The sequence below is a fragment of the Perca fluviatilis genome, unplaced genomic scaffold (assembly GCF_010015445.1).
Source record: "Perca fluviatilis unplaced genomic scaffold, GENO_Pfluv_1.0 PFLUV_unplaced_scaf_6, whole genome shotgun sequence".
NCBI lineage: Eukaryota > Metazoa > Chordata > Actinopteri > Perciformes > Percidae > Perca > Perca fluviatilis.
This window is the reverse complement of record NW_024375737.1, coordinates 40,865-49,940: the sequence shown is the minus strand read 5'-3', so window position 1 is coordinate 49,940 and position 9,076 is coordinate 40,865. Positions and strand designations below refer to the sequence as shown.

General features: G+C 38.7%; 1 long non-coding RNA gene across 1 annotated transcript; it reads left to right on the top strand.

The window, feature by feature from the left end:
• The first annotated feature begins 215 nt into the window (after window positions 1-215).
• Window positions 216-4,043, top strand: LOC120555278. Its single transcript, XR_005638670.1, has 4 exons — window positions 216-308; window positions 1,267-1,296; window positions 2,431-2,457; window positions 2,995-4,043. It is a non-coding gene; the product is annotated as an uncharacterized LOC120555278 (long non-coding RNA).
• The last annotated feature ends 5,033 nt before the right edge of the window (window positions 4,044-9,076 follow it).

The window sequence follows — 9,076 nt, the reverse complement described above, 5'->3', positions numbered from 1 at the left end:
ACACATATACACACACACATGCTAACACATACACATTCAAACAAACACAGACATATAAACACACACACACAGACACACACAGACACAGACACACACGCAAACCCACACACACACACACACACACACACACACACAACACACACACACACACACACACACACACACACACACACACACACACGTAATTTGATTTAGCTAATTTATTGTGTTTGGCACCAGAATCTCTGACTTCCCCTGAACGCCTCACTGAAATCTAACTGCGCAGCTCCGCAGCACAGCGTCGTCATTGTGTTCTAGAACCTTCTGAGGTGAGTAGCTGTATCCAGTCTGCTGTCTAATAACGTTTTCAACGGTAGAAATACAGGTTTTGTGTTTTAAAAAAGGCTGCCATTGGTTTCCTCTTCATATGGAATACAAACATGAATTACAAGAGAAATGTTTAACTGTAACGTTACAGCTTGGTAAATTATACTTAGCTATCATTAGCTAATATTAGCGCCGATGCTAACGCTAGCTAATATTAGCTAATGACAGCAGCTTGGTATCTTTAGCTAATATTAGCTAACTAATGATAGCTATTGTCAATGGAAAGGCAAACAAACGGTTCTTTCTGGAAAATGTAATACCAAGACAACAATGATGCTAATGTTGCTCTATCACACTGTTAGCTAGACCCCACTTAGTGATAGGTAGCTAGGTAGGTAGCTAGGTAGGTAGGTAGGTTTAATTCAAGGTCCCTGTAGCCTAAAGACATCACACACAACATAGCTACATACATGATTAACAGGATGATAAAAAGACATTCCACATGAATAATAGAAAAGAAAAGATACTACATATTGAATAAAAACAAATTACACCTACAAAGGGATGTATGGTAAGGTGCTCTATGAGAGTGATGATAGTTCATGCTAAGTGTTTGTAGTGCTTATAGTAAGTTATAATACTGTTAATAAATATCTCTAACATAAAAATGGCTAACTTTTTAGAGCAAGCATAAGTGCACAAGATTAGCTAAGTTAGGTTAGCAGTCCTCTTAAATCTGCTTTTTGTCAATGAACCTACACTTTAAACTGTTTAGCTTGTAACTGACATTGTGGCATTGTGTGTATTCATAAATAAATGAAAAATGAAATAGCTGCTCTGCCTCACAGCCAGACTTGGTGTTATAGCACCATTTACCATTTACTGAGTTTTTTTGTCTCTGTTTGTACACTGTAACCTTGAACCCACTAACTCACAGTTTGTCACTGGTTTTCTCAACAGAACATCGACACTGCTGTGCGCTTTTGATTGGTAAGTATAGTAATACTATAACTGAAATTGATAATAGATCACATAACTTGACTGTAGATAATTATTTAGCATCTGTACACGTTTAAGTTTTGTTTAGAAAAAAGCGATTTATATATGATTTACACCAGGTGATGATTAATTCTGTGTACTGTAGCTATTAAAAGCAGACTGCACAGAACTATGGCATATTGATTAAGTCCTAAGAGTTAAGCTACCCAACAGTATATATTGAGGAGTTAAGATTAGCACAATTATCAGTAAAATACAACAGTCACATAAAGGCAGCAGCAGTAATCCAGATACCTAGAATAGGAAACACACAGACACACACACCCACCCACAAACACACACACACAGACACACACCCACAGACACACACACCCACAAACACACATACACACACACACACACACAGATGCACACACACATACAGATGCGCACACACACAAACACAAAGAAAGACCCATACACACACAGACACAGAGAGACACACACATCCCCACAACACGCACAAACACGCATGCACACACACACAATTTTTTTTAAATATGAATCACGAAGGACACTTTGATATTGAGTAAGTTAATATGTTGTCCAGCCTGATAAGTTTGTTTCATTAAAGGTCCCATGGCATGGTGCTCTTTGGATGCATTTCTAGCCACTGGGGGACCATAGGCAGGCTGGGGGAACGCATATTAATGTTTAAAAAAAACAAACTCATGAAGTGTAATTTTGATGCCATGGGACCTTTAAAATAAGCTGTGAATTTGGTTTTCTAAAGTAAAACTGTATATGTCTTGCTCTATCCCTCACCATACAGATGATGATCTTATAGAACATGATGCATTGCTGTAGATTAAGCTACCCAACGTTTGTAGTGTTTGTAGTTGTACTAGTGGAGTATTTTCACACTGTGGTATAAGTATTTTACTTAAGGGAATGATCTAAATAATTCTTCCACCACTGCACGTATGTACTACGTATGAATTTAATATTAGTGATTTAAAAAATCTTGATAATAAAATAAATTACTCTTGTGAATATCTTGTCTTGTAAAATGAAACTGAAAATCTTCTCCTCTCTCCCCTCAATGTTTTTCTCTACCTCCTCTCTACGTTGCTGCTGGACCATCAGTGTTGGTTACTCCGTGGCAAGTCGACAGTATGTTAACACACATGAATGATGTCGTTGCTATGACATGTGTTGCCTTGACACTTTGTTCGGCAGTAAATACTACTACTGTCTAACGTTACTGTACACATCTGCTTGTGCACTTTTAGTTAGTATTTCACCATCTGTTAGTGACTCCTTGGACACTACTTCACACACGCAAAAATTAGGCACACACATGCACACAACACATACAAACACGCATACACTCCCACAGATGTCGGGACACCCACAAGCTCACACGGTTGGTTTTCTAAACCATCTGTGTTAGTGAATACTTGGACACTCCACAGTATACTCACACACGCAAAAATAAGGCAACATGATGTGAATGAACACAGAAGTCACTGAATACAGACACCTAATAAAGTCGTAGTGAAAAAATGACACTACTAAATCCTCTTAGCTAAATCACACCAATTTGGATAAAAAAATATTGACATATTTAAAGCAATCACTTTTCATGTAATGTTTTTTTTCTTCTGTTTTGTATGTCTAATGTAATGCATGTTTTTATTTGTGTTACAGGTGTGCAGCTGCCCTCCAGCTCCTCTCCATCTCCATCTCCCTCTACTTCTATCACATCTCTCTTTACTGGCCCTTCTATCCACTCTATCTATTATTGGTTCTTTTCACCTCTCTCCTATAACATCTACCACTCATCCCTTAATATAAGGTTTTCTATCTCTCCTGTCAAATCTAATAAATCTATCTAAATTTGAGGTTTTCTATCATTCTATCCCTCTAATTCTATCCCGCTCTATCTACATTTGGTTCTGCACTTGTTGCAAGTTACCCTCTGGTTCTGGTTCAAATATTATCATACCCATTTGTTCTGGTTCAAGGATTATTATATCCTACCCATTTGTTCTGGTTCAAGGATTATTATATCCTACCCATTTGTTCTGGTTGGAAAGCTACAGATTATTGGTATCTGTTTTGGATTCATTGGTTGATTGGAACCTGATCATTCTGTTTTATGGATCTGTGAGTTTCTCTGCTCACACTTCTTCTACCTCTCCTGTCTCTCTCTCACACACATTTGATTTGGCCTTTTCAATTGGCAAAAACCTTATTGTATTTTTGAATTGTCCATATTGTATCAATATTCTATTTGGTAACAGTCATAATTAAATAAATTATTAAGTATTTTTTAGTTTGTTCATTAAATTAATTGAAAAGACTGGAAACACATAAATAACACACATTTTGTTTAGCTTTTGTATATCATTGAAGAAAACAGTCTATTGTTAATGTACATAACAATAAATTGAAGTCCAAATCTATATTTATACAAGAAAAGAGCTGTAGTTGTTCCTGGACCGTGTTGCTGTGGAGCTCTGTACCAACAGGTTTGTTTTGACTGCAAATATATTCATACCAGAGTACACATAATCAGTTTTTCTTTGTACAAGTGTAAAAGTAATTACACTACATACATTGAGTTATTTGTCTCTAATTCACATATTTGTACCTCATCTATAGATCCACTCACATTGTTTACATCAACAAGTTTTGTACGTGCTTTATTGTTGGTTAAATCTTTATGAAATAAATAAACAGACTGTAAGGAAAAACTGTATTCTTTGCTTATATTAAAATAAACCTCTGAATATATTAAGGATTGAAGACATTTAATCTGGCATTTACAAAACCTTAAATATACAAATACCAAAGTTATTCTTAGAAAAGCACAGTATTTGAACATCAGTACAGATTTCTTGATAGTGCCTTAAAATACTAAATAAACCATATTCCTGTGTCCTATTGGTTTTCAATTTGCTGAAGATATAGAAACTTAAGTACCACTGAAATACAGTATATTCATATATAATTTGTGTGATACTTCAACTTTAGTTTTACTTCTAAATATCTATAAGAAAGATTTTGTGGGAAAACATTTATTTGAGCACTTAGTGTTTTGCTTTAAAATAAATATAAATAGAATATTTTTGCCATAAATTACCATTACTAAGAGCATATACTGCTTGAATCTACTTACTTATCTTGCTAAGTTAATATATTTTGATTCATATTGTGTTTATTATCTTGTCTACAATAAAAATAAAAAAGATTTGTGGTTTTGGATCATATCAACAATGCCTAAGAAGAGTAAGAAGTCACAAGCTGCAAGCCTGCGCCATCAGAGGTCAAAGGAGGTTCAGGGTACAGCAGGTGAACAGGTAGAATGTGTTGGTCCTCAGAGCTGTGGAGAGGTGAAGATGGCTGCAGCGTCCCATGATGATGAAAGTGCTACACAGGGAAGTCAGAGTGATGTACCAAAGGTTTCTGCTGACGAGAGAGGATGTCACAGCGATGGTGAAGCAAGGCCTTCTATTGTGACCCCGGTAAAGTTCAGAGGTCAAAGTGATGAGCCAGGTGTACCACAGGTATCTTATGCTGACATGGTCAAGAAAAGATATGTGGCAGTTTCTTCTGAAGCTAACCAGGTAAACCACAGAGGTCAAAGTGTTGTGTCACCACAGGCATCTTATTCTAATGTAAAGAGTGGACACCCTCAGTGTGTAGCAGGCCCTTCTCGTGCAGACTATGTAAATCCAGCAGGTCAGCCTTCTGAAAGACAGGTCCTTGCATCCCGCAGTCAGGCCTCTTGTAAATATGGTAAAAACAGAAATAAGCAGTGTACCTGCAACTCACTTACATTTCTGTCATTCCTTCACGAGAATGAGAACATCACCAGAGCCGATCTTGACCTTGTTTTGGATAAAGGTAATACGATGTATAAAGAGGTCAGAAAAAGAGTTAATCACAGCTATCTGACTACTGACGAGCTCCCTCATGAAGTACCTGCACGCACGCATACACATTATGTGGACATGGAACAAGAATCTAGATATGGTACATTAGGAGAACCGTTACCTGGAGCTCTAGACAGTTTTCTGGACCTAGAGGCAGGACTCAGCTGCTTGCTTTCCGATGTCCAGTATGGATTGCTCCTGATGAGTGCATTATGCATTGCCGTATTCAGAACAAAGTCCGGCAGATACGGTTTCTTTGATCCACACTCCAGAACAGCCAAAGGTTTGCCCCTCCCCCATGGTTCTCGCACTCCTGGTACTGCTGTCATGCTGACTTTCTCACATCTTGGCGATATGATAGATCGGCTTCTGAAGTATCACAGAATGTCAGGTACACAGTCCTCCTGTAACTATGAGTTGAAGCCTGTGGAGTTTTACAATGTGAACACTGCCTACCTGAATACTGCTATCTCAGACAGAGACAGTCAGTCTACAACTCACACTGCTGCTGTACCAACTGCTCTTCAAAAGGAGACAAGTCTGAGTGCTCACATAGGTGACAAATCTGTACATGAAGTATTCACTCATATGGAAACTGAACCAGAAATGTCTAGCCAGATCAGCTCAAACTGTGTCGCATCACACGATGCTGCGCTGAATGATTCAAACTCAACAATTTCAAAGGTAAACACTGATGCAACAGATGTCTCTGATAACATATTACAGAGAGTGTCCACAAACATCACGTCTGTATCTTCTGTGAAACCTAAAGAGGTTCATGTCATATTTTCCTGATGATATCCAAAGTGAACCAGAATCATCATCTAAATTCAGTGTGAATTCTGCATCTGAGTGTAAGTCAAACTTGACTTCTCCATTGATAAATACTGTGGCCAGTGATGACGTCTCGCTTAAAATGAAAAAACTTAATAAACAGCAAAGGAGAAAAATTAAGAGGAGACTATTGCTCTCTGAAAAGGTATCGCAAAGAAAGGAAAATCAAAAAAGGAAAGAAAGGAACATGTATGCTTCAAATGAAACATATAAAGCAAAGAAAACATGTTACTCAAGCAGGAAATATTCTGATGAAACAGTCAAACAAAGAAAAAGTCAGTGTGCTAACTCCCGCTATCAAAACCATCCTGAAATACGAAAAAAAAAAATATATATATAACAACCCGATACCGACAAGATCGTGAGTTTCGAATGAAACACAGAGAAAGAATGAACAGCTCATACAGAGAAAAGCCTGAGTTTAGAATGAAACAAAGAGAAAGAATGAACAGCTCATACAGAGAAAAGCCTGAGTTTAGAATGAAACAAAGAGAAAGAATGAACAGCTCATACAGAGAAAAGCCTGAGTTTAGAATGAAACAAAGAGAAAGAATGAACAGGTCATACAGAGAAAAGCCTGAGTTTAGAATGAAACAAAGAGAAAGAATGAACAGGTCATACAGAGAAAAGCCTGAGTTTAGAATGAAACAAAGAGAAAGAATGAACAGGTCATACAGAGAAAAGCCTGAGTTTAGAATAAGAAAAAGAGAAAGAATGACAACGTTATACAGAAACTTTGTTGACTTCAGAGTGAGGCAGCAATCTTATATAAATCAGCGTTATGCAAATGACAAAGCTTTCAGAGATAGACACAGACAACTAATGAGACAAAGAATGCAAGACCGATTTAAGAACAACCTTCTCTTTAGAAGTATGATTAAAATGAGATGTGCAAATAAAATAAAAAGGAAATACAGATGTATAAATCGACAAACATGTGAGAGTGACAGAGAAAATGACAACTCTTTAATCAAAGAGGCCATATCTCTTTTCAGATCACATATAACAGAAGGTCCCACCTATGTCTGCACTGTCTGCCATAAAGCCTCGTTTCCAAACCAAGTCCGCCCCTGCACAAGGTCAAATTATGTCAAAAATCCACATATAGTTGCAGCTTGCTTGACAGGGAAGTACGTGCATGTTTGCGATGAAGGCTGTGAACACTGCAAGGTGCCTGATGAGAGAAGAAGTGAGTGGATTTGTTACACCTGTCACAATCATCTTAAAGATGGAGCTATGCCAGCTCTCGCTGTAGCCAACAACTTAATGCTTGCTGACATTCCACCTGAGCTGTCAGATCTCAACATATTGGAAAGGCATCTTGCATCCAGATGTATCGCATTCGCAAAAATAATTCCTCTTCCAAAAGGCCGTCAGAGACTAATACGAGGAAATGTTGTGTGTGTCCCGTCTGAGGTGCAGGAAACGATTGAAGCTTTACCCAGACTGAGAAGTGAGTCTCAGGTGATGAGAGTGAAACTGAAGAGACGGTTGTGTTATAAAGGACACCAACTTTTTCAGACAGTTAGTTGGTCAAAGCTCATACAAGCTCTGCATAAACTCAAACAGATACACCCACAGTATGAGGACATAACGATCAGAGATGAGGCTGAGTTATGTGATCCAACTCTTCCTGATGATGATGAGGATGATGATGATGATGTGGATACTACAATGAAGGAAGATGATTATGATGAAACTGATTTAATGGAAATTGACAGGTGTGAGAGTAATGCTCTGTGTGAGGCAGAAAATGAGCCTGAAAAAGAACAGGATATAGACATGGTGTCATGTGATGGTGAACAACCAAATGAGCAGAGAGATGATGAAGAAGGTGAAATGCCAAATGGAGGTTTCGCTCTGGAATCGTGCCTTCAGCCTTGTGACGTGGCAGAGGAGATTTTATGTTTCAGTGAAGGAATCTATTCTGTTGCGCCTGCTGAAAGAAATAATCCTGTCAGCTTTTTAAAAACACCGAAACTGGAGGCCATGGCTTTCCCTGTACAGTTTCCGATCGTCAGAACACACTGGATGAACAGAGACCTCTTAAAGTAACACCCAGTAAATATTTCAAAATAAGGCTTTTTGGTGTTGATGATCGTTTTGCCAGGGACACAAACTACTTGTTCTTTGCACAGTTTGTGACAGAAATTCATTTAGCAACATCGAGCATGACAATACAGCTAAGGAAAGGAAAACCTTTTACGAGGGATGGAAGAAATATTACCTCGGGAATGTTGCAAGACAAACGTGAGGTGGAGAGACTGGTGCGAAACAAAGATGCCGTGAGGTTTATGAAAACGTTGCGCGGGACGCCTGCTTTTTGGGAGAAAACTACAAGAGATCTTTTTGCCATGATCAGACAGTTGGGAACTCCTACATTCTTCTGTACGTTTTCTGCAGCTGAAATGCGATGGCCTGAGGTTATCGAGGCAATAAAAAGGCAGCAAGGTGAAGATGTTGATTTTGAAGGGCTTGACTGGTCAGCTAAGTGTGACATACTGCGAAGCAATCCTGTGACAGCAATGCGCATGTTTGATAAGCGTGTTGAGGCATTATTCAGGGATTTGATCTTATCTCCTGCAGAGCCCCTGGGCAGAGTCGTTGACTTTTTTTACCGAGTTGAGTTTCAGCATCGCGGAAGTCCACACATCCACTGTCTCATATGGGTTGATGGTGCTCCTGTTTTTGAAGAAGACGACGATCAGACTGTGTTAGATTTTGTGTCCAAATACATCACAGCTCAGCTGCCCGACCCACATTCACAACCTGATCTCTACAAGAAAGTCACAGAAGTGCAGACACACAGCAAAAATCACTCAAGGACATGTTTCAAAAGTCGCAGCTCGGGTTGCAGATTTGGATTTCCTAAACCACCCGTCCGAAACACATTGATAACGAGACCTGGTGAGTGCACTGATCCAGTGGAAGTGGAAAAAGCAAAGCAAAAACTTCAACCACTTAACTTGTTATTGAATGAACCAGACACAGCATCTCTGAGTTTGCAGCAGCTCCTA